The sequence below is a fragment of the Diplotaxodon limnothrissa genome, linkage group LG12 (assembly GCF_057381915.1).
Source record: "Diplotaxodon limnothrissa isolate DT_005_m linkage group LG12, D_limnothrissa_male_GT1.1, whole genome shotgun sequence".
In the NCBI taxonomy this organism is placed as follows: domain Eukaryota; kingdom Metazoa; phylum Chordata; class Actinopteri; order Cichliformes; family Cichlidae; genus Diplotaxodon; species Diplotaxodon limnothrissa.
In genome coordinates, this window is record NC_140607.1 from 12,670,125 (window position 1) to 12,697,038 (window position 26,914).

The window sequence follows — 26,914 nt, forward strand, 5'->3', positions numbered from 1 at the left end:
CCAACACAATGAGTGATCTTTGACATCCACTCTGAAGCGAAAGGGGCCTTCCAGGCGACGGGCTAAACACATGCACTGGCACTGCTACAGACACCCACAGGCAAGTCGTTGGCTTGCTTTCAATGCTGCAAATGAACTCAGTCACCTCACTCTCTCGCTCTAGCGTGCCTTCCTTCCCCACTCTCTTTTTACTCTCTTCTTTTCCACATAGTAGAGTGGGCCTCAACCTTCAGCAGTGCAAGCCAATATTTCATCCTCTTACCCCCACACACCCCACCCTCCCTCTCCATTTTAGGAATGGCTTTGGAAATACTAGCACAGAGCACACAGACGGCTTGCAGTCTTCAAGTGGAGCAGAAGGCAGACTTCAAACAACAGTTTCATTCTACTGATATAAACAGTTATTCAAATCTCGGTGTGCTCAGACTTTGTAGCTTGAGCACAATTGATTGTCCTCATTCCTGAGAAAATTAAAGGATTTTTTTATATACATGATTGTGAATACTAAAATAGAAGCAAACAACTATTTGCCATGTAAAGATACAGCGCTGTAATTGTATCCTTAGCAGAGACCTAGTAAGCTCACTACCAGCTCCATATGTTTATTCTGAACTGAAGTAGCTTTGCATGATTTACAGTTCAAGGTAATCTGTGTTTATCCTAAACTGGGTCTTAGTGTATCCCCTCAGTTCATCCACCATCTCAAACAGGCCATTTTAGCTCCCTTACCCCTTCCTTTATGCCAACTTTCTTGTGATTGGCTGCCACTTGTAAACAACAAGTAGGTGAGGCTGTTATACTCACTACCCGGCTCAGACACCCAGAGAGTGCCTCTCTGGGACCTTCCTGTATTTTAAAGAGATGCGAGTGAAAGCAGCATTCATCTAAGTGACAGGAAAAATGTGGCCACTAGGGCTGTGCGATATGACCAAAATCTCATATCCCGATAGATGTCTTCTATCGTTCCGATAACTAAATAAATCACAAAAATGTTACATCTTCTGAAAATTCTGTGAATCCAAATTAGATGCTGTACTGTCATTTTTGTTAATTTTAAACCAATTCGATTACCATTACACAGTAGATTCTCTTACACATTAACCTAAAAAAAACAAAAAAACAAAAACAACCTTGTGCTTCCCTGACGTCCTGATTAGACGCTTCAAAACCATTTTATCTACATGGCAGAAGATTTCTTACAGGTACTGAAAGCACACTCTCCTACAGTCTTGGTAAACTCCTGTATTAACATTTACAAGTGGTGTAAGCTTGTGTTTCAACGGGACTTTAACCTGAGTGTGTCCATGTATTTTTTCGGTCTTTACCAGTCTGCAGCTGATCCAGTGAGAGGAGAAAAACCAGTCTGTTCACACATCTTTGCACTTCCTGTGTCTTTATATAGCACCAAATGGTTATTGGCAAAATACATTTCAGATGTACGAACTGCCCAGACATATCAGGTGATCTGAGACAGGTCTGGTTAATGTCACTGGACACCCTTAACATCTTGTGGTAGTCATAACATGATTTCATATTTTTCAACTCTGGTGCTCTTATTTTTTATTTTAATTTTTTTTGGCAGGGGGGACCTGCAGTCTTATAGCTAAATCTGGAGAAACTTTAGCATAGTCTTGCACATTCATGCAGCTCTACTCCAACATTTTTCCTCATTCCCCATCCACAGAAATTTAACACAGAAACAGAGCCCTTGCAATTAATCCACTGAAGCCTAACAATCAGGCCCAAATAGATCTTTTAAGGTCAAAAGACATAAAGAAGGTCAATGCCCATCCTAAGATGATACAGTGGAAATCATTACACTATTTCCAAGTGAGCTCACCAACTTCGTTTTATATTTAAAGACAAAAAAAGGTTTCTCTTGACACTGATGTTTCCCAGACATGACTTTGCCTTGTTTCACTGTTTAAATAATTCATTCTGATCGGCCCGTGTCATGAACAGAAACGCCAAGAAGAAGACGTACTACAAAAAGTAAAATGAAAAGAAAAAGAGAGAAGGTGATTGTAAATACCTTTCAGTTAATCTCAGAACAAAAACACTTAAAAGATCCAAACCAAAGTGCACCAGCATTTCTAGTGCCAGGCTGAAATATCAAAACAATGACGACAAGGTAGACTGCTGCCATTAAAAAGTAGGATGACGACATAAAAATCAATGCTGTAAAGAGGTCATGATGCAAGAAATACCTTATTGTAAGTACATGTTTAATCTAAGACAGCCATAAAAAAAATTTTTTTAAAAAGAACACAGGCACGATTTGTGCCAACAGACAACCCGTGTGATATGCGATGATCAGCGGCATCTGGCCAATGAAGAGGGTATTTGCCTGGTGTGCTAATGCATTAATTAAATATGAGAGCTGGAGACTCAGGCTGGTGCGGTTCTCATTAGTTAGACAATCACTGGTGTTGCTTTCATAAGGTGACAAGTACTACATCAGTAGGCTTTCAATTATTCTTAGGCAGCACGAGGAACAGCGCGCCTGTGAAAAATATTCCCTCTTTTCCGCAACAGTGGACTCACCCAAACTTATTAATAACTGCTAGGTTTTTATTAGGAATTTTACATTTACTTAACTACTGCTCCAAACTATTAGACACCACGTCAAAGCAGTCACCAGTGTGGCTTAAATTGTCAAAAACAGATTTCTTGTGTGTTCAGCATTTAGGCTTTGAAATGTGCATCAGAATTGGCATATCTCAATATGTTTGGACTAGTAATGAATATGGGGATATGAAGATATATCCATCTATCACTAACACCCAGACCACCACGTATGTGAAGCCCTCCTATGTCATCAAAACAGAAAGACTGCTCAGAGTTTTCAGCTTGAAATAAGGTTAAACTTACACTAATGTTGGCTTTCTGTGTCTATTTTAAAAAGCACTGTGAACAAAAAGGCTAAGAGGTGAAGTATACTTCGCACACTGTGGCAAATTTGGTTAATTTAGAGATAACATACAAAGATGTCAACATTCAAATGTCTGAAAATCAGGCCGGAATCTGCATTTTATTTTTGAATGTACTCGATCTTAATCTGGCAATAGGTGCAAGGATGCTAGAAGCTTTCCTAATGATAACACTGCTAGCTGCCACATAGGAAAGCAGTTACCCTAGTTACCCAAACACTGCAGCCTACCCCTGCTTGACTTTCACAAAGGAAATCTGCGGTCACAACACACAGTCAGCAACTGAAGACATTGTGCAAAAAGTGTGAACACCCACAGTCAACTTTGACACAGCTGTAATTTGCCTGATAGAAAGAGGTACAATGACCCTTAACCACAGCCTGTCAGACCTTTCATTTTAAATCTGACGGAACAGCACTGCCTATCACACTAACAGCAGCATGATTAGAAACAAAGACACCTGCAGCCATGAGACATGAGTAAAAAAAGAAAAAAAAAATAACAACAAAGCTATTTCAGATGCCGTGACTGAAAATGAAAGTGGAAGTATTCAAGTATAAACAGCACAGGAAGCTTCACTGATATGACTCTTATTAGGTAAAATAACCAATGTAATGCTACCCAAATAAGGTCCTTTAAAACACAAACCTACTGTGCCATTTAGTTTGACAAGAAAAGTAGAAAAATAATGCTTGCCATACAATGCAATACGATTCTTAAAAGCCTTGATATTCTGTGCACTGAAAAGAAATGTGTCAAACGTAGGTCACCTAATTTGTTGCATATGCATCACATATATTTTACACTTATTAACATTAATGCTGCTTAGATGTCTATTTCAGGCTGTAGTGCCAGTACTGTGTTCTCATAAGAAAAGCCAATTACAGAACTCTCATAAATCTTAAAACATTTAGATTTGGTGGGTATTAGGGTTCAGTATTGCTGCCAATTTAGGGTTGGACCCTAGCCCAAAAGCTAAGTGAAGCACTAGATTTGCTAGGTTTGCTACAGAGAACCATCAGGGAAGTCATCCCTGAGAGCTGTTTGAAAGTACGTACCCCTTTTCCAAAGGTAAAACTTAGGTTTGAAACCATGTTAGTAGTTTAGCTTTGGGAGATGCTCTGCTACACACCTTTAAGGGAAACCTCTATGAGACTGGTATGCTGAAGCTATTAGTATAAAGGTGTAGTTTAAAAAAAAACAACAAAAAAAACCCACTATGATTCACCTACTGTTATACCCACAGTAAACAACCAAAAGAAAAATATATAACTACTCAGAATAATCCACTAGGATAGCTGTATCAGACATAAGGTAAAAAGAATGTGAAGAAGAAGAAAAAATGCATTTGTATTTTGCAATAGACTACACGCATCATTGTCACCATTTCAACACAGACTTTAAAATGGACTAATCTGACAGGAAAGGACTAGCCAGGAGGTGGTGAGAGACTAACAGAACCAGCGATTGGCTGTCCTGAACCTCCAGATGTGGTCATCCAGCTGTGTCTATGGTGTACAGTAGAGCCATTATTGGATTTCCTGCCTGTTCCCTCGCTACTGGCCGCTTCAGCGACATTGTGTGAAATTACATAAGGCTCGCCCTGCCCCCTCCCTGCTGCCCAGTGTAGAACACAGGCCTTCACACACTGCCAACTATGACTCCCTGTAATCATGCAAGCAAAGCCACTCAACCAAAACACTCTTGAGGATCTAAAAGATACTCCCCTCCTGCTCACTCACACATGCTGACGCCAGGGAAGCAAAATTTACGTAATTTCTCTGGTAACTCCATTATGAAGAATCAACAAAAATCTTAATAAGTGCCTAAGAATGAGTTTACGGGAATACGCCTACATACAAAACAAATGAAAATGAAAGTGTGTGTGTGTGTGATAGATAGATATATATATATAAAAATAAAAGCAACTTGGATCTCTATGACTATTTCTCCCCTTGTAAAGCAACTAAATATATGGTAGTTGGATATCTGTATGGCTTCTTTGACTGACAGGTGTGCTAGGAAAGGCCACGAAAACCAATGTCTGTCCCTCTCTGACAATTCAAGCTACTGCACTGGACTGCTGCCCTGCATGTGTAGCATTTTAATAGTCTTGTAGCACTAATTAGCAGCTTTTTTGTCTTTAAAAGTGAAGCTCACTAATAGGGCTGGGCCATATTATACCGTTCACGGTAATACCGGTATAATGTTAGGCAACGATAGGAAAATGAAATATCGCGATAGAATGGGAGTAAAACGCGCATGCGCAGTGCCTTTGTTTTCATACGCACATGGCCGATTGTTGAGTGAAACAGATGAACCAGAATTGGTTTGTAAAAATGGTGCAACTTCAGTGATGTGGAACTGGTTTGTGTTTGTCCATCAGATACACAACAAAGCACATTTTTTTGCAGAACATGCAAGCGGCCGTTGTTATTGTCATATTTGTCGGACTAAGATGCTCTTAAATCTGGGAGTAATCTGGGTCCTAAACTCCGTATGCTTCAGGTCAAACAACACTGCAGCATCACTTAGAGTTAAAAACTGTCTAAATTCTTTCATCTTTAATAAAACGATCAGCATTGCTGCTTTACCAGGTGTAACTATAAAGTTTAACTTCCAGGCATCCATGAAAACAAAAGTTATTACATTTAACGGAGTTAGAAGTTAGCAGGAAGCTAGCGGAAGTTAGCTCGCTAGTTTCGCTAGTTACCTAAGCATGATATAGCATGTTCTGACGGAGAGATTTCTGAAAAAAATCAAACGTGCAGCTCTGCTATCACTTCCAACATAAATGAAGACAGGAAACTAAACAGCATTGACGTTTGTAGGGTTACTGAAGTTGGGCTAGCTGGTATATAATGATGTGCTACGTGATCGCTAGCGACACAGCTATGTTAGCATAACATAAACAGTGAAGCTGGAGGACGAACACTAACACTTTTCCACTTATAAAAGTTAACGTGAAGGTTCTTCATGGTTAGAGACAAATGCAATCGCATGGCAGGATACTGTAAACGGACCAAACTTCAGTCAGGAGAACAACTGAGATAATCCATCCACAATACGAGGTTAGTCATTAATATACTGCAACAACATGGGAATAGAGCAGCTGCCAGAGAATTCAACATTAATGAATCAATGGTACAGAAGTGGAGGAAGCAAGAAGAATGAGTTTAATAAAGTTTGATTTATCTGACTGCTTTGTTTCGCTTAATGTGCCTTATAATCCCGTGCACCTTATGGTCCGAAAAATGCGTACTGCACACTGCAGTTTAATGTTGCAAAGCACCTCTTTTTAACTTCAGTGGATATTATACATGGTTATGCTCAGGATATGTCAGCCCATTTCTACTGGAAATGCCTTTTGGTTAAACTTTCAGCAAGGAATTTGCATTTGCACTGTTACATTTTTATAAAGCTTTAATGTACATAAAAACCAGCTTCTTGTTTAAGTGAAAATAAATGGAAGGTTGTCTTTTTGCGCTAGTAATGTTGTGGAGTTGTATTTTGTCTCGCATCAATTATATCGTCGGTTATATCGTTATCGCAAATTTTCAAATATATATCGTGATAAATATTTTTGGCCATATCGCCCTGCTCTACTCACTAACCAAGCTAAAGTCTAGTTTTGAACCCTCAAGATTGGCATTTCTGCTGTCGCCATCTCAAAATTCAGATGTGACAGGCAGGGGAGGGTTTGATTGTGAAACCACTTGCTGGCTGGTTGACGGAAGCAGAAGTCACGACCCAATAAGTAAACCACAAATAATTCTACTCTTCAAAACAGTGTGACCAAGATTTACAAGATAAACCCAATTTTTAATACGACCCCAAATGAGAGACTGAGACCATAAACTCAGCAGGAAATCGTTTACTAAGTCAAATACGAAAGCTTTTCCTCGTATACTTCCATAGAAACACACGTCTTTTTGCAACCACAGCTATCACCATCTGGTGGCATTCAGATAGAAAATAGGCCAAAGGCACTTCAAATTTGGCTTGATGTTTCCTACCTGGAAGCTATGTAAAGCCATGTTTTAGTTTGTATATTGACAAAGCTAAATGATTACATCTTCTGCTAAGTGTTTGCATTATGTCCGAGATATAAAGGTACTTTCTTTCGCTTCCGACTGTTGTATTATCACATGCATTCTGGATTTTATCAGCCAAAACTGGCCTATCGAGGATATTCAATGGTAAGTAGGTAAGTAAAACCACTGGAAACAACTCAAGTTCTCTATCACAGTGCTAAATTATATTGTTCATTTATTCTTTGAGCATACTTGTAAAATTAACAGTTATGCAAATGCACTACAAGTGAGGCAAATCCAAAAATCTGAACTAAATAATATAAATTCAAGTTGTCTAGATAAACCTTATTCATTCAGGTCAGAAATGTCAAAAAATGCACAACAATACTCCAACTCCGCCTTCATAACTTGTCTGGTAAAGTTCACAAAGTAAAGATAAGGAATTGTTCATGTAACAGTTTACATTTTATGCAGAAATTGTTGTACGGCCATTACTGTTAGAGTACAAAATATCATTTATCTGTTACTGACACACAAAGTTATTTCCCAGCTGTGTGGGACATGATAACATGAAGCTTTAACTTATGAATCTCCCTTTATTCTCCATTGGCTCTTTAAAGTCCACCTGACATTCAGCTCTCAATTCTAAGCAGCAGGAAATAAAACTGAGGAGTGCACTTGTCTGCTGAGCTGACCTACGTCCCCTGCACTGCTGCTTAATTATTCAAGAACTTTGAAATGTTCTTCAGTATGGCAGCATGCAACCCGAGTGCCTTTTTGCCCCTCATGATAGCAGCTTCATAGAACTTCCAGTTGTGCATGACAAGGTGTCTATGCATGTACACTGACATCGTGCATGTATTGCCAAATACTAAAGTCCATACATGCCTCCAGTATTGACACAGATGGCACAAACAATACACCGCTCCCAAATATGACACACAAGCTTGAATTAATTACAGTCAGGGAACCATTTAAGCAGGGAATAAATCCAAACATTACAAAGCAAAGACCAGATGTCATATCAACAGCTTGATGTACAGGCACATTCAAAAGGACTAATTTGTTCCAAACTGCACTGTCATGGATCCAAGGTACATGTCAAGACAGGAGTTCAGTCCTCTCACACAAGCACACGCAATCAGTAATTACACTTTCATACCTCTCACTTCTACAGTGGAATACAGCTGATATGTGTTCACCAACTCTCAGCTTGGCTAACTAACATCCTTTAATGGGGGAAAAAAAAACAAATAACAACGCTGTAACACACTCTTAGTAGAAAACTTGGGCTAATCAGAGAGGCAAATGCAACACTACCCACACTGGTAGCCTACACACAAACAAGAGTAATGCCCTTTACCATGCTGTCATCTGTGTTGCGTAAGAGAGTCAAGTGAATCACTTACCACAGAGCCATTTCTAATCTTTGCTAATCCGCTGTCTGGCTCTCTTTTATAGCGTTTAAATATGGGTGACTGGTTTTAATAGCAAGAATATTTCATAGCTAGGGAAATCAAAACAGAACACCTTATGAATAATAAATGACTACCTTCTAATAACAGCATCCAAACACAGGTGTATCACAAGAGGTTTTGAGATGGTGTTTTACAACACAATAAGAAGTGCTAAGTATCTTTTCTGACCATTTAATTATCTTCATAATTGTATCGATGAAACAAAAAAAGAGTAAATTAAGTAGCTCAACATTAAACATTTGATCATATTCTCTCGTATTTAAAACGCAGTCATGTCTAATCTTCAAAGTCACCGACTAAAAGAGAAACTCATGACATTTAATAAAAAGGAGCAAGCTAACCTAAAAAGGAAAAGATACAACGATTCCTGTAATAGATCATTGTAACAAAAGGAAGTGAAGTTTGGTGCTCAAAAAATAAATAAATAAATAAATAAATTCTTGTTACTAACCTAAGATTCAAGTGTTTTACGATAAAGCATGGGCTTATAAAACGTGTTCTTCCACATACCAAAAAACCCCACTAGAAATGCATACTGCCACAACATGAATACAAACAATAGTAGCAGTTTAGACTGCTGTTTATACAGTTTTTGTAATTGACAGGAACAGGTAGTGCATTAACGCAGTGATAGAGCGCCATATCAACTGTCAACATCATCTACAGCCTATATACCACAAAATTATTCTGGAAGTACTTTGTATGTAACACAAACACACAAAAGCCAAACAGCCAAAAAATAAGGTATTGTTTAAAACCCTGATAGACTACTTTACAATAAAGGTCAACATGAACACCCTAAAGAGTGTAAAAAATAAAATAAATGTCTACTATAACAAGATAGGCAATCAGTTTTCAATGTTTATACATATGAGGAATTTTACAGGTTACTTCTCAAGCAACACAAATTCCTGATTGAAGAATAGATCTCCCGTTTTTAAACTTTGCAAGGTGATGGACACAGAATCGGTCTGACCTCCATACCCTTTCAATCCCTAGGCCAGCAGACAGAACATGCCCAACCTCCTCCTCTCTATAACTGCCTAAATGTTAAAATTAGATTACTTAGATGATTAGGGCAGAAATCTGAAGCTGCAGGATAACCAATATCAGAGACATTTTCTTTGAACAACACATCACAACAAGTTTTTCCATTTGCAATCACAAAAAATAAAAAAATTAAAAAAAATAGCACAGCTGCCTAACTTCGGCCCCCCCATGTAGCCACTAGAGCTGGGGTGGTACCATTGTCCAGTTCAATAGCACTTAGATTGTAATCTGAAGCAGAGCAACAGACCAGCTGTGCTTGATCATAATATTCTATCACACTGAGTCATGCATAACATTCTCCACACACAAAACCTACCAGGTGCAGTCCACTAGTGAGCAAGAAATGCTAGACAGCTGCACTTACTCATCCAGTGAGAAGGAAACTGGGTTGGAGGAGGGAAAGAGCCTGTGAGGCAGTTTTACAGAGACTGCCTCATATTTCTCTCTTAGGTTTCCACATGTAAACTTGAGGGTTCATGAAGTGCACCATGTACTAAACTTGTGTCGTTTCCCTATAATCACTCTGTTTGTGCAGCAGTTAGAGTAAATAAACATTTAATTTGCTGTGTCAAGTGCTAAGTGTTGGAAAAGTCACATCTGCTTGGATTTGCTGCATTATGAGGGTAAGAAACCATGTGAACTTGTGATTTAATTCTCCATCCAACTGGCCTGTATAGCCAAGATTCGGGTAGAGATTTGAATCAAGGCTTTAGCTGATATAAAACAGTGGCTTACAGCCCTGACACACCAAGCAGACAGATGAGTTGGATTGCATGTGGACAAATGTCACCAGATCTAGTAAGCTGTTAACATCTGATTAAGAATGTATATGCATGGTTTGACACTGGCCAACAAAAAGCAAGTACAAGGCAAGTGTTGTTCCCATACCACAAATACCATTTCTAAAATCCAAATAAAATCCTTATAGAGCACTAAGGACACTCAACTGAGTCCGAATCAAGAAAAAATTACATTTGCCTACCTACATACATTCATACATGTCCATGAATACATATCTGTACATTTCTTCATTTTTACAAGGATTGGTCAAGTCTGAAGACATACAGCATATAAAGCTAGCAGTTAGGATGTATATAGACAGACGTTGTTTTGCCTAATATGCCTGCTGTGCTAAATCCACTATCAGAATGTGAAGAAACAACCGCTATGACTTCAGTTCAAAACTTGTGTGCACTGTGCTGAAGAAATATCAACTAAAATTGGACTATAACCAGGCCGTACTTTCCTGTAATTCAAATATGTACCATGAGAAGGAACAGTGAGCCAGTGTAGCATATATTTAACCAGCAAGCCATTAAAAACATTCTTATTTATGATGATAGCATAGGAAAAGGCAAAGCCTTGTAATGAAACGTGGTTAGGGCTGTAAATCTTTTAAACACGTGTCATGATTTGAGTTACAAAAAGGTATTTTGCATAGCTTCACTTGGGTTCACCATCTCCACCATGGTGTTGCCTATTTGCCAAAACACCCAGTTGAGGTGTTTTGGCAAATATTTAATATTTATTTCCCCAAATTAAAAACATGCTTAGGCACTACACCCAAGTCTCAAGCATTCATTATATACTTTCTACATCCACAAGTCCACTAGGATCAACTCAGGTTTAGAATTTGATTGCAAAGATCCATGTGGATGTTCATGTTTTTTGTTTGTTTATTTAGGGGGGTAACCATGCAAAATCTATAGAAAATTTACAGTACATTGCAATATCTACGCATGAACAAGTTGACTTCAAAGTAGTATAACAGAACATTAGTTTGTTATCAGGTGTCCAGCTGCCCATGTATGTGTCTGGAGTGTATTCAAGACTGATCTGACAGTTCAAATGTAACAAATGCAAAAAAAGAAAAAGAATGTTATCAAATTTGAGGCAGTCTTTTACTATGCATGTACTGCAAATGCTCACATTACTCTGACTATAACACCATTTTTAACTCATCTAGAATATGATTTTAGTTACAAGAGTTAGATGTGTTGCACATGCTCTTCCTGTATATGGTATATTTTGTTGTTTGTGGAAGATTACCTGCTATATCAGAGGCAGCTAATGGTCACATAAATAAAAAATAAAGAACTTGTGACATTTATTATTATGAAAGAAAGACATTTGGAATTTTAATGGAAATCTTTGATTTATGGCGATGCAATGTGCTTTGTCTTCCCACAAGAATTTACTGTAAGGATTCATCTTTCACAATGAAATAAAATGAAATGAGCAAGAACTTCCCCTTTCCGGTTTCATAACTCTGTTGTGTTTCTTAATAAGAGAAGAAATTGAACTAGCGGTGTAACGGTCTCCCTGAGGCTCCATGCAGAGCACGGGATTATCTCCTGCCCCCATTACCCTTCTGGAAAAGGGGGAGATATCGCCTCACTCAAATTTAACTCTTTACAATCCTGACACTATGCAATACAGACTCCAATTTTGAGGATTCACATCAGAATTAGATTTTTGATTTTAAGTGCATTATGGATTATTAGGAGGTTTAAAAGCTTTTCAGCCTGCCTGATCACACACCAAGTGTCTACAAGTACTATAACTGCTTGTAATATTGAGTGATTTTACATTAATGTACTAAATAAGCTAAACAACCTGCGCAATCAAACATCACACAGAATTTGTACTAGAGGACATTAAATGTCCAGTCCAACCGATTTTAATATGCAGCTGTCCAGAAAAATTGAGGGCTGAAGCTTAGGAAAATGATATTTGTTTCTAATAATACTTAGCTTGAAGCCCCCGAAATAACATATTACGGTGTCATGACGCAGTACCGGCGCAATATTTCCCCCACCCGACCTGCTGCCACAGCCATTACTGTCATTACTTTAACAACAGCGTGGGCTTCAATCCAATACATGAATGTAAATGCAAACAAACAAGGATGACTACATGAATGAGACAATCACAAGATTACATAAAAGCTATGGCGGAGAAACTGAGGGATTGCTTCATCATTACTGGTAACTGCAGGAACATTATTTGTACATTAGCCAACGTTGGTGGTGAAAATGGCATTAAACGAAACAGCTGATTAGCCATTTTCAGTAACAAAACACCCTCCTTGTTGCTATAAAGAGCATGTGTATAAAAATAGCTTCAGTAACACACACACATACATCATAATATCCTAACTACCCATGTGCTCATGTTGCTTATGCTAATTAGCAATGTGGAGCAGTAGGTGGTTAATGGGTGGTTAAACCATGCTAGTGTTGGGGGAGGGGTGGGATCTGATGTATAAATATCAGAGTGAAAAAGAAATGAATCAGAGGGTCTTTCCCTTTATTTATCTTCCAACTATCTTTAGATATTATGGAAATTTGTCCCAATTTGACTTGTGCACTGTACCAGATGTTTAACGGGAAAACTTCCTGCTGATAAAGTTAGATGTTTCAGTTGACAGGAAGTAATCTAAAGCAATCAGTTGTTTAGCATAACCTATCACACAAGCGTTATAAGGCACTGGAATAGCTATAACACATGCAAAATAAATACATGGATTGCATTTAATACTGATTGATTTTGAGTGAAACACATTTCATTCATTTGTGATAAGGCATTGCCTGCTTTACACAAACACACTCATCATATTGTTGTCCAACTCCTTTTTTTGTTGTTGTTTTTTTTAGCTCTGCTTCAAACCTGTGGTCTTACCACAGATCACTATTTTTATCATTGGTGACGTGCATAATCTATGTACTAATGGAAACAGGAAAATGCATTGACTCTTTGGTCATCCGTGATACAGTGCATCAAAGTGGCTTACCAACTTGGTCAAACTATATCCAGGGGAAAACCCCGTTTTATAACCAGAGAGGACAGATCAGTAAATACATCATTTAATCCCAGATATCCAGACAGTTACAGTTTAAGGTTTGCAAGTTTTTAAATATACATTACCATACCACTATGTATGTTCGCAATTGTGTGTTCCCACACGTTTCAAACGTAGGCACATAAAAGTAAGATATGAGACAAAATATGAGTTTGTGTTTCTTAGGGAACAATCACAGCAACACAAATTTCACAAGACAAATGCCTATTATTTGATTGCTGATAATCGGCTTTTATCTACAGTACGTGTTACAAGAGTTGAAGATATACACTATAGAACAAATAACTTTAGAGAACAAGGACACCATCAAGGTGAACGTCCTCCCTAGCATTCAATATTAGGAAAACGTCTTTTAAACTATTTGTAACTCACTACCTTAGGTATCCAACCAAAGTGTTTTCAGTCTTTACAGAATTAACAGGTGTGTCTCAATAGCGATTAACTACTTAGAACCACCAAAATTAGAATGTTTTTATGACGGACTATCATTACATAGACTGACTGTAGAGACAGGAATGCAGTTTACCGGAGAATACACAGAGGTCCAAAAACCCCAGTCCAACTCCAGCAAGTATACTCACTCAGCAGCAATGTTGAGAAGCCAAACACTAACGCAAACTCCCTTTACTTTTGTTTTTAGAGACTTGACATCAAGCTGCTTACAAAACTACTGCACGCCAAATATAGCTTATCAGCCATCTGACAACAAACCAATTCGTCCCCGCTAAAGCCGATTCAGCGCATTACGTTCACTTCATGTACAACCAGTGTTTACAAACGCAAACCGGGCGCTATTGTGCATAGCCAAGTTAGCAGGCTAAATGACTTAGCTTGAACCCATTTTCTGGTACCGTATAGTAAAAAGTTGACAATCACTAATATTGTCGGATATTGGTCGTGTTGTGTGTGGAATAGCGTCAGTAACGAGTCACCACCAGTGTATGATTAATTCAGCTGAATAAAACTGGCGCTGGCTACTCGGTCATTCTGACAGCTAGCTTGGGAAGCTACCCTGGTTAGCCATTAGCCAGCCTAGCCTAGCCTAGCCATGTAGCACGTGTTCCGGATTTATAAAATAATTAACTAGCTGGGAATAACCAGCCAACTAGCACTACTGTGGCAAGATGGGTAACCAGCTAGTCGAACACCGCTAAAACATTTAATTTCATACAGGTCTGATAGGTCATGTAACTATAGCACAGCATAGAGACTCGAAAAGGTCAATACTGCTGTTTCTCCTCCAAAGAATAGCCGGACCCCGTCATCCAACAGCAGAACAGACGCCCCCCCCCAAAAAAAAACCAATGGACACAGCGAGCAATGAAAGCTAACTAACCTTAGCGGCGGGGCAAAAGAAATCATTCGGTGGTGTTATCGCACTGTGACTAACGTCCCAATCCTCGTCACTCGGTCCAATTTCGCTTAAAAGTCTTCTCGCTTCGACTAAACGTCTCTCCCCGGAATTAATCCACATGAAAGAGTAGTTTTCGTTTTCATTTAATCCGCTAGCGGTTTTCGGATACGTCGTGCCTGTTCCTGCACAACACAGTGGTCTAGTACTACTCCCTGAGCTGCTGCTGCTGAGACCATAGCAGGGCTGAACCGCCTCTGTCTTTCTCAATAGGTCCATAAGCTCTCTCGCTCCTCCTCTTTACTCAAAGCGCTGCACATTTCCCATGCCCACAGCATATTCAAAATTATAGTAATTTGGCATGACTCATTTTCATTGGTAAATAAAATGTTATGATTAATTTTCCAAATAGATTTGTAGGTGTGCTATTTAGGTGATTAACAAATATATATGTATAAAGCATACACGGTACAGCTGCTTAAATTTCCATCATAATCTAACACACTACAAACAGTCCACAAGAATTTCCATCTTATCCTGGACTTATTGGTACACATTAGACTCAAACGCACTGGCCCTCTCCAGTTACACCCCTCCCTGCTCCTTTATGAACCCAGAGCCTCCAAAAAAAGGGGGGTCAACCCAAGCATTAAAACTCCAGGAAGTCTACATCTGTGCTGCTTGATTCCCATGGAGAAGTACAAGCTGTGAATACACTGACTTAACATTGAAGGATAGTATTCAGGAGATCACAACATGCCATGCTGTGAACTGAGTTGATGACTCTGCTGAAGCCGGTACCTTGCAAATGATCTGAAACTGCTTTCTCTACTTCACACTGGCTTCTAAAAGTCACCACCCATGCTGCATCTACTTGAGTCACAGAGAGGATTTTGTGGAAAATGTCTGGCTGCCTTGTGGGGTTTTTTTTGTTGTTGTTGTTTTTCAATCAGCAGGGCTCATTAAAAAAAAAAATCTGCTGAAACGTAATCCTGGTTTTTACAGTCTATGGTAGTAAGTTTCAGTTAATTTTATGATTATTTATTGTGTTATTCCACTTAGACAAGTCCTTGGCAACCTGTATTTGCCATATAACTATCTGGCACACTCCAGCCAGGCTTTATCTCGCCCTAAATTTAAGCAGCAGCCTTTCCTATGATGTCAGTTGGGATTGTTTTTTTTCTTCCTTTCTTCTTTCTTCCCTGTGTTTTTCTTTCTGCTCTGCGGTTTGGGAGACCCCCTCTAACCATCAGTATAACCACCATCTCTTCGTTCAGCCATCACAGAGCAGGAGAGATAACTGTTTATTTCAGCTGGGTTTTTTGGACCCAGCCGTTTGTCTGAACAATCTCTCCCAGATCTGCAATGCCCAATTTATCAGCTTGTTGATAAAGTGCAAATGTTTCTCACTTGCCAGTTTTGATGTCAACAGCTGTGTTTTATCTGCAGCCAGACTCCTCATAATGTTAAACAAAGCTCCAGACAAAGGCCAAATGGACACAACACTCTCTTTGCCTTTCTCTCCAAATTCTCACAACTGATAAATCTGGACAGGGCGCACTTTTTCCTGAATGCAAAGCAAATTCGGCAGCTCACTTTTGGATCCTCTGGGGTATCTTTTCTACAAGTTATTCGTGCAACTAAAGGATTGCTTCAGTAGATCCAGAGCCCACATGAAAGGCACCACCAGGGGTGAGAGCATGAACTAAGCAGACTTTGGAGATTTTAAAGGCAATCAGTTGGCAGATGCACTGCAGACATCCATAATGGCTAGGAAATAAAACATCAACTAAGCACCATCCTGTGATGACATTACAACAGCCACAACTCCATTGAATTCTCAGCCCACATCTTTCTATCACCAGATAAATTTCTGCAAATAAGGAGTGACACATATAACAAATGAATGAACTGTAATGTGCAGTTCTCCTTTCTTTTAGATCAGACCATCAACAGTATGAGCTGACCTGCTTTTTAATCTCAACCGCACACCTGTAAAGTTGTGTATCTTGCACTTGTGTGACATTGTCACGGTGACATCATTTGTACACAGATTGCTTCAGTTGGTGTATCCAGAAGCACATTTTGCATCGCAGGCACACAGAGACACACAAGGTGAAAACAGCAGCAGCATAGAAAGCCTTTTAGAGGTGAGAGGAGGCTGGAGGGAAAATCCTCATCAAAACAGCACTTCTTAAAAGATGGGCCGCCATCCGGAGTCTGCCAGATTAATGGAGCTCCCCTTTCTGAATGATCAGCTTTGATTACAAATTCAAATACTCTCATGCCGCATGGTCCCATCCTTCAAAAACCCGTGGCCGATTAGAAACACATTATTAGACTCTGGCATTTTTATTTTTTTAGTGCATTCATGGGTAGTATTTAAGGAATGTTCACTTAGGCTTAAACTAATTGGATTCAAATACAGTTAATCCGGGAAATGTGTCTGTTCTAATAAATAGAAATAAAAAAAAATACAAAAAAACATCTCTAATTGAAATCGAGTGTACCATTTCTAATGTGATTTCTAGATGAAGGTGATGGATACTTTGAGGCATGCGTCGCTATTTATATCTCCGGTGTAATTACATGCCAGCTTCTTCCTATTGCTGTGATGTACATTTTTAGCTGAGGCATAATTCATCCTGTCACTGCCGGCATTTATTATTGTCACGACTGGGCTCGAGTCAAACAGCCTGGGAAAATTATCTTTCCCCCCTGGACGCAGGCGCGAGAGAAGAGCCTGATTTTGATGCCACTGTTTGCTTTGTATCATTCACACGTCACTCGTGGTTTTTGCAATTCAGAGCGAGGGCTGAAATGCATTCACAGCCACAGCATTTCACCTAACTGCCTCCTCGCCGCCACAACAAAGACAGCACTGAGAGCAGAAATGGCAGCACCTTCGCTGAAGACTCTAACGACTGCCTGCATTGTTGGAATTCCGGCTTAACTTCCTGAGTCTGTCCACACCTGGCCGACAGCCAGCAAACGCTTTTTTCTCTCTCTCTTTTTTTTTCTTTTCCTGCCTTTTATCAAGATCATGTGTAGACTAAATCTCACTGCTGAGACATAATATGAATCTTTCCAGCCTCGCTCACATGTAATACAAAGTCGGATAGTGCTCTTTGTCTTTGTTACATCATGCATCCATGTAATTTAGCAGCTTTAAAAAAACAAAATCACAGATATTGGTTTGGAGTACAAGTTTAAATCTGTGCAAGGCAGAAATGTGATTTCAACCCCTGACTGAAATAACCAGCTCTCTCTAGATAGATAGATAGATAGATAGATAGATAGATAGATAGATAGATAGATAGATAGATAGATAGATAGATAGATAGATAGATATGTATAAACACATCTATATGATGCACACTCTGCTTTCATGTGACAAATCATGCTTGAATTTCCTCTGGCTGGTGTGGGCGTGACAGGCATATTCACACTTGTCCAATGTCCAAGTCAACCGATGGAACTGGGCTCGAGTCAAAAATTGCAGGAGCTTAGCTCAGTCAACCATCTGTCAGGTTGCATGGATTCATGTGGAGTACACTAAAGTGGACCTTGTATGGACATGTTCCAGCAGGACTGTCATGAGATCAGTGTTCACCATGAAAGGAAGTTAAAAAAAAAAAAAAATTTTCAATGGAAAACTGATGTGAGGAGGATGTGTGATGATTCACTGCATTTACCACTTTCAGTACATAGGTAGATAGACACATGGTTTAGCATATAATATACATTTGCATATGGATGGAGGTTTGGCATTTGTAAAGCTCGTCAGAAAAATCAGTCAGCATAGATAGCTGCCCTCTGATTGGATGCATTACAATCAACAGATAGGACGTACAACGATAACACTGATGCTTTGTACAGATGCAATCGGCTCCTGATGCTGTGGACTTTCCTAAGCGTGCTATCAAAGTTGTGATATAAATCTTGGCAGTTAAGAAGCAATAGTGATGAAAAAGCTACAAAGAATCAGTGTCATATTCTGCTGGCATGGGCGTAGAAGTGAGCTTGTTCAGCTCGAGCAGTGAATTGTGCCTGCTTTCCAATTTTGGACACATTTTCTGAAAGAAAAAAAAACATAATATTACATTTGATCTGTGATGATGATATGAGTTCAACTAGTCCTTTCCAGCAAGGTCCAAAAACGAATTTCTTTTCTTACTCAAGTGGCTGCTTTTTGTTGTTGTTGTTGTTGTTACATGGAGAGCTGTAAGCCCAAAGGTGAATTGCTGCTGATCAGCCAACTCAAATACAGCTCTGCAGGAAATGCTGAGCTCTATAGACTTGGATCTAATGTAAAAAGCCCAGGATGTCCTTCACTTTCCATTCCAGCCCTTTGTCCACTGTGAGATAACAGGCTGTAGGCTGACTTTTACATAAACTAGACTGAGGCTAGCACTAGTTCCAGGAAAAATGTGTGGGAGGTCGAATACTACCATTTCGATGGAAAAAAAAAAAAGAAGAAGAGGAAGAATGGGGTGGGGGTGTATATAGGTTGCCATAGCACTAAAGGACGAAGAGAAATAGCAGCATTTTCAGTGGGAGGACAGAGAGGGGAGGGCTTCAGAAGAGTGCAAAACCCCCATAAATAAAGCTAATGAAATGGCAGTTCAGTGTGGAGATAGGTGGAATGGCTGGTTGGGTCTTACCCACTGTCTGATTTATCTTCAGTGGCCCTGTGAGCACAGCAGGGGGATCCATTACCTTACCTCATCAATAACATCCCATGGACAGGGAAAAAGGTCTGCTTTCCACACTGACACCCACCCCAGGGACCTGCTCAGAAAAGCTCACTTAGTGGGGGGATGGGACGTTGCTGTAATGTAGTCACATAAATGTCTCAGCTGGGGGATGGGTTACTTCAGTGAGCTGTGGGGGTGGTAGTGGTGGTGCTCAATATACAGCACAGAATACTATTCAGCACATTGCTCCAACTCATGATTGTATGCATGCTGGAAATGGAGTCTTTTGGCATTTCCCACATGGTCACACGGAGCAGCTTGGATCTTTTCTTGCATGTCGACGGTGAGGTGCAAACGTACACTCTTTGAGCGAGACGACGCTGGGAGCTATGATCTAAGAAAATGACAGCACAGAGAGGCTCGTAAATGATTGATAAGGTTCACCTAATTCATAAGCAATGCCGGTGATAAACTGGAAGAGTACAGGTTCATTCATGCCCGAGATCGTGCTGTACCATAAACAGTGCTGGGATTTTGAAAGTGATCCCAAAAGGTTGGACTGAAAATGTGAAGCCACAGCAAACAGTTCTTTAGTCTAACAGAGGGTTTTTGGAATTAAAACACGCTGCGTGACAACGATAATAAGGCTTGGAAGTGTTTTACACTAGAAATGAGGTGAAATGTTAACAGTGCTTACGGTCTAGAGGGAGTTGATAACAGCGGAGAGATAAGAATAGAGTGCAATAGTAGATACTGTGACTGAAGTAATCTCTGACACACATCCCTCACTCTGTGCATGTGAGTGTGTGTGTCTGTGTGCGTGTCTGTATATCTTTCATGTGCTTTTTGTAGGGAGATCACAAGATAGTGGCAGTGTCTGTGCAGGCTGAGTAAGTCGTCCTGAGGGAGTAGCTTTTTAGCAGTGTGGCTGAAAAGGAGGAAGCTCGACACTCAAACCACAGAGACACAGAATGAAATCCTTGTGAAGTCCCCCTTTTTTCCCCCCTCTCTCTCTCTCTCTCTCTCTCTCTTTCGCTCTCTCTCAGCTGCTCCAGTGTCAGCTAAGTAAACGTTGGACTTTGATCACAAAATTGAGGACTTCACTCCTTGTGTCAAGTCAAGAATTCACAATTGCCCTAAGAGAACTTCTCCAGGGTCGCGTCCCGTCGGCATGAGGTATTTGCAGTGGGAAAGCAACTCTAACTTTTCAGAGAATGAAGCTGACTGAATTTCACCCCTGAACACTTTTATCTGTCGTATTACTCTACGACCTCTGTGTTGTAATATACAGTGAGCCTTAGGGGGCATTTCTTTTAACACACACACACACACCGTCTCCAGACATGCAGATGTAGCTCCTCTGGGAAATGCAGCAGGACTCAGGCCCTGACAGGCCAGTGGAAGACTGAGTTAGCTGCTCCACACAGCTACACAGATTTAACACTTCCACTCCCATCTGTAGGTGCCTATAACGTGCCTCCCTGCATCTTTGTTTCTTTTCTTCTTTTAATTTTTAATTTTTTACTTTTGGCTTGTCTGCAAACAAAGCAAAAGAGATAAAGACATATTCGCCTCTAATTCCTCAACCCTCAGATCTTACCGGACTGTCAGACATGCTGAAAACTGAATGGTTTTTTTTGCTTTCAAACTGATTGAAAATCAAGCATCTGTGAGGTGTTCTCAGAAGCTAGCTGTGCAAGCAAACAGTAAACACAGCTTTGATGCAGAGTATGTTAACCTCAGTCTGTAACTTAATATCGCTGTTAATGTCTCAGCAAACAGTCTACTATTTACACCAGTAATATTAGCAACAGTAGCATTCACAGAGCTAATGTAGAAAAAAGGTAATACTCAGTACTTACTCTTTTTGTTTCCCCTCAGGTTTTAGTACCTGCCAGCCTTTAGCCCTTCTGTTACATTAGCTTGTTTGTCATTCAGGGTAGGTAGTGTACAATGTTTTAGCGAAGTTTTATTTTGTAGCTTCACCAGCTCTAAGAGGAACTTTGAGTGGTGAAATTGGAAAGAAAACAACAACACTGCGTTAACTAATGCTCAACATATGAAAATATATAAAAACTGTTCTGTATTTAGCAGTGAGGAACTGCATGGTTAGGTGGCAGTTCACTTTTTTAATAGTACAGTGGAAACAAATGCATGCAGCACTATTATCAGTCTATAACCACACTAGTGTCACTGAGAGGTTATGCTAATGCACAATGCTGCTTTAAACTAAATGTTAATACTGGCAAACAAAACTCCTGTTAATGTTATGGAGTCATGTTTGCCATCTTGTGTGTTAGTATGCTAATATGTGCTAATTAGCAAAAACCCCAAAGCATACATATTACATATATATGGTCATAAACTAAAGTGGAAATGGAAAGCTTAACCTGATGGTGGCACTATGGATTTAAAGAACCATAAAAGTTTGTAATATTTCTCTTCAGTGAGATTTATGACATTTTGGTTAAAAAAAAAAAAATCGGTTTGGGTCAAAAAAGCTAAAGCAAAAAAGCTTAACTGCTGCATATTAATGTAATGCTCTATAACGCTTTTGAGCATTCACATGTCTCATTAACTCACAGAAGCGCTTTCTGTCTGACATTCACAACTTGAAGTTCAGTATCGATATGCATATCCAAACACATGCATCTGTATCCGTGTGTAAACAGATGTGTATATAAGCCGGCACATATGTATGTATGTAAATCTATTATATATATCGGTATGTTTGCAGCTTTGCATTTTTATATTTGTGGGTATATATGTGTAGATAAACATATATATCAGGATAATGATTATTGTTGTTCTTGATACTGCATTCTTATGTCATTTGATTTCACTTAAATCTTACTACCCCCCACCACCACCACCATTTATCCCCCTTCCAACGTGACATGTCCATGTCCTGTGCTGTTGTATGTATTTAAAAAAAGACAAACATGCTCACATATGATATAAGAATAAAACCAAACCAAACCAAACATCTGAGCAGTACTTTGCAAAGAACAATGTGCACAGAATAGATGAATACACACACACACAAAGGAGGATGTTGCTATATGCGTCCTTGAGGAAGAGGGTGATATCCTATTCAGCAGCTTCTGTTTGGTTGTGCTGACATCAAGGTCAAAATGTACACAGCCCTGCTTAGGAAGGAGGGAAAATAGTCCATCAAACGAGCATTGAACCAAGCCTTGCATCGTGGAAAGCGTTGATGCAGGAATACCGGGTCCTCTGAGATTAGCTGCTGCTCTGTAAGCATCTACGTCGCTCCCCGAGCATCCACTTCGAGTATTCCTTTTTCCCCATGATCTGAATTTTTGTCCTTTAGCAAAGACCCTCAAGTGTCTTTCTGCCGAAACGCCTTTTGTCATCTTCTGGTGAATGAAAAGGGATTTAATAGATTTAGGGATTTGATGATATAGGTCTCGCTTTGGCTGTGTGTAAATTCCTGTAAAACTATGCGAAAGTCTGCTGTGGGTGACTACAAGAGGAAAAAAATAAAATAAAGGCAGTGGAAAGAGCTGAGTGGACATTATAGGAGAGAGTAACAGAAGAAGAATTTAGTCTTACACTGCCAGAGCTAGTGAGTCACATCCGATCTGAGAGATTCGTGTCAGATGTGGGAGAGTGGGAGGTGTGCGTGTGTGTGTGGGCTGCAGAAATATGATATAGAAGAGCCAATCCAGCCTGCTGGCGTTCTCTCTTGAACACCCAGAAATTAATCCATCCACCTTGGAAAGTCCTCAAGGCTTTTTCACACTGAGGATGCAACGTGTTAGTAGCAGACTTGAACAGGGTCTTTGTGTGTTTGTGTCCATAGAGACTGTAAAGGAGTGGGGGAAAAAACTGCGCCATATACACCAAAGATTATGTGTAAGATGCACACTGATTCTATTGTTTGGAGAAAAGAAAACCAAAACTCTGTGATAGTGATATCCTAAACTTGAACTCATGCCTCAGTGCAGCTGTGTAACTTCACAACACCAGTTCTACTTGCTGCCTGGGAGCAGCATTGCACTCTGTGACCTTTGCTCTACATAAAGGATTGACTCAACCACTGCAAGTGCAACATTTCAACCATAATCTCACACTTGCAGATTTGTATCTCTTCTGTCATTATTGGGCAAAGGGCCTAATAATGACAAAGCCTTTCTTTTGCACCTCTGCATCCCATCCATTCACTGTCTGTGTCTGCCCAGAGCAACGGCCCCCATTTTGATCCCGGTAATGATTGGTGCCCAGCCAGGTGGCAATAATGTGCCCATTCTACTGTGTTTCCTTCCAGGGGTCAGGGGTGCTGGCTGATTAACATACAGGATGTGACCTTTAATCCACTAGCAGCTCCTTTCAGCATTAATCTCCCCCAGCCAGCATTCAGCTCTGATAATGGCATGTTAATTAATGACGCTCTTTTGAGGTAGTGTCAGCCGCCGCTGGATGATCCAAGAACTGGTTAACACCTTGCACATGTTCAAGTCATCCCAAGAATATCACGCACAAGACTCCGTCGTGCAACGGGCAAATTAGATAATTTCCCGAGCGCAAACATTTTCTTCAGTGAGAATCAGCGGGCTCAGTGACTAAATGTTGACTGACGTTTTATACTCAGTCTCAAAGGCTGTAAAATGTAAATATGCTATCTCGCGCATATCGCCCCATCAGTGTTTGCTCTAGCAGGAGAAATGTCAATCCGTTCTCTCTCCTTTCTCCTCATATCGCTCCTGATCAAGCTGCTCGCTTGAATGCATTCACAGATGCACAGGATCTACCCAAAGGACTGTCATCGCCCCAGCTTATACATATTTAATCAAATATTTACATTCTCTTGCACACGTTCCCCACTGACATTAGGAGAAGACAGAGCTGCCGAAGTCCGGGCTCCCCAGTTTTGTGTACACTGGATGAGTCAGAGTGACAGAGAAGACAAGCAAAGGCCAGACTTGTCTGGGAACTGTGACAGGATTTATGGCTCTGTGCGCCTTGGAGGGGAGGCCGCAGAATTGTGTGTGCATCTCTGTGTGTGTGCATCTGTGTGTGTGTGTGTGTGTGCGTTTTTGTTCAGCCCTTCAATAGACTGGCAACCTGTCCAGGGTGTGGCCCTCCTTTCACTCTACAAAAACTGCTATAGGCTTTAGCACACAATAAGCCTGAATTGGATAAATGGTTAAGAAATTTAGTGGATGGATGGAAAGTCAAGAGGGTTACCAAACATATCATATTCAGGTAAAGGCAGAGCAGCGGGTTATTTTCTGCAGTTCCAAATTGCAAAGGTTGGATAATCATGCTTTCCCCAATTAAGAAATGTTGCAAAAGTTTAAATTTTCTTCAAGCAGATGTTTAAAAAAGCCATCCATGCCTTCATCTTGTCACATTTGGACTATTTCCTCAATAATTTGGTCTCAATCAAAAGTCAATCTCTCACCTTCAGCTCTTTCAAAACTCCACATCACTCCCATCCTCGCTATACTATGCCGGCTACCTGATAGAAAACAGATCTAGGTGTCACCAGCAAAACAATGAAAAGATCTAAATTTCTAAAAAATGGACAGCCTGGGCAATATATAAAAAAGAAAACCTAAAAGGGCCCAAAATAGAACCCTGAGGTACGCCACAGGAGAGAGAAGCCACAGAAGAAGAAAACACACCACTTTTAACAGAGAAACTTCTGTCAGTCAGAGAGGATTTAAACCAGTCAAGAGCTACTCTAATGCCCACACACTGTTCAAGACAAGATAAAAGAATAGAATGATTGACAGTATCAAAAGCTACCGTTAGGTCTAAAAGTACTACTAGGAGAGTTTTTTTAGACATTGAGATGAAGAATGTGCTTCAAACAGTCCGAATGGATCGCTATTTACACGCAAGATATTTTTTGTTTAGTTTTTTGATTTTTTACTGCTTTTCAGGAGACACCCAGATGGCAGGTAGAAGCTTTTAGAGACGGATCATGTTTTTCATGGTTTTTGCTCAGTTGCAGTGAAAAACATCCACTTTGGGTCATTTTTTCATCATCCGTCTACGTTTGCATTTCTATTCATTCTCATTTAACCACCAGCTGCAACCAAGAAAATGTGTTTAAACGTTCACTCAAACCAAAACATTCTGACACATGTAGATTGTGTTGATGTGTGCGTCAGATTTTAAGTTAATATACGCCAACTTTGAATAATTCTTCCATTTTGTGTGTTTGGGGTTTTCTTATCCATAGTTTTCTTATGCATGCGATGGTACGTGTTTCAAAGATCCAGACTAATTCTGAATTAATTCCACAATCTATGAAATTATTCCTCATATTGTGAAAGCCCCCCACACATCGCAGGCCTTCATATGTAGCTCCAACTGACCCCCTTCCTGTTTTTGTCAACACTAACGCATACATTTCTTCATAAAATGAAGGCAAATGGTTAAAGTGAAACTTTATTTATGTCCAATTGTCCAACTAAGGTGAATTATTCTTTCTTTTTTTTGTATTTTTCTTCTTGAACTTTCTTTTTCTTGTGCATTTGGTTGTTTTTTTTTTGTTCTACTTTGTCATGGACGGCCAGTAACTCTTGATGTCTGCAGTTCATGAAACGTACACTGGAGGTCTTTGTGTTTTTTCTTTTATTGTTGTTTCTCCTCTTCCATTTCAGTGTTTGTGTGCTGTACTTGGTTATACAGTCTTTGCAAAGTCTTTTGCTCACCATTGCTTGGATTTTGTTCTGCATTTTTGTTGATATATTCTTGTTTTTTGTCCTCAATTTCAGTGTTTTTGTCTTTTGCTTTGTTGTAAAATACTGGTAATTCTGTATTTTCTTCTCAAAGTCTTGGAGAACATGTTTCCAGTTGTTGCTTGTCTTTCAGTAGTGATGCATTTCTTTGGTGCACATCATCAAAAATCCCTCGCAGGCCTTCATTTTTCTTCTCCATGTGATGAGCTTGCACTGCATCCCTTGGTGTTTTTCCTTAAGCTTTCACTACAGTTCTGTGTTTGTTGTCTACTGTTGCTTCTTTTCTTTTTGCAGTTGTGTATTTCTTGGGAGCGCTTCATTAAACATAACTTGCAGCCCTTTGTTTTTCTTCTCCATGTTGAGGAGCTTGCACTGCGTCTCTTGATGTATTTCTTCCATGTTTTGGAGTTTGCACTGCATTTCTCTGGGCTTCTCTGTCACTTGAGTTTCCTCTGCTTGCTTTTGTTCAACCATATTCTCCAAATGTTGTTTTTCCTTGATAAAATGCTTAAATGCTCTTTTGAGAGCTTTAAAATAATTGCACTGAGGAGTGCTGGGGTGATCTTTTTGTCTCAGGCGGTGTCTTTTCTCTGACATTTTGGTATCATTTATACAATGCCTCTGTAAAGGAGCAAAATGTTTTAAAATTCTTCTTAGTCCATGCCTAAGGTTTACAGTTTTTTTACAGACGCTAGGACACATTTCTCAATACTTAGGTCACGTTTGCAAAACTCCTCACACAGTGAGCACAACAGAAGTCTATGTGGGCTAAACTGAGGACCAGTTATCATTGTTT

At 39.8% G+C, this 26,914-nt stretch overlaps 1 protein-coding gene across 2 annotated transcripts in view; it reads right to left on the bottom strand.

Annotated features, from left to right (window-relative positions):
* Positions 1-14,919, bottom strand: part of ncor2 (nuclear receptor corepressor 2) — a 94,001-nt gene extending 79,082 nt beyond the window's left edge. For both annotated transcript variants that reach the window (XM_085367134.1, XM_085367133.1), the window contains exon 1: positions 14,691-14,919. The gene's annotated coding sequence lies outside the window, so the exon portion shown is untranslated. The remainder of the gene's footprint in view (positions 1-14,690) is intronic.
* Between the last annotated feature and the right edge of the window lie 11,995 nt (positions 14,920-26,914).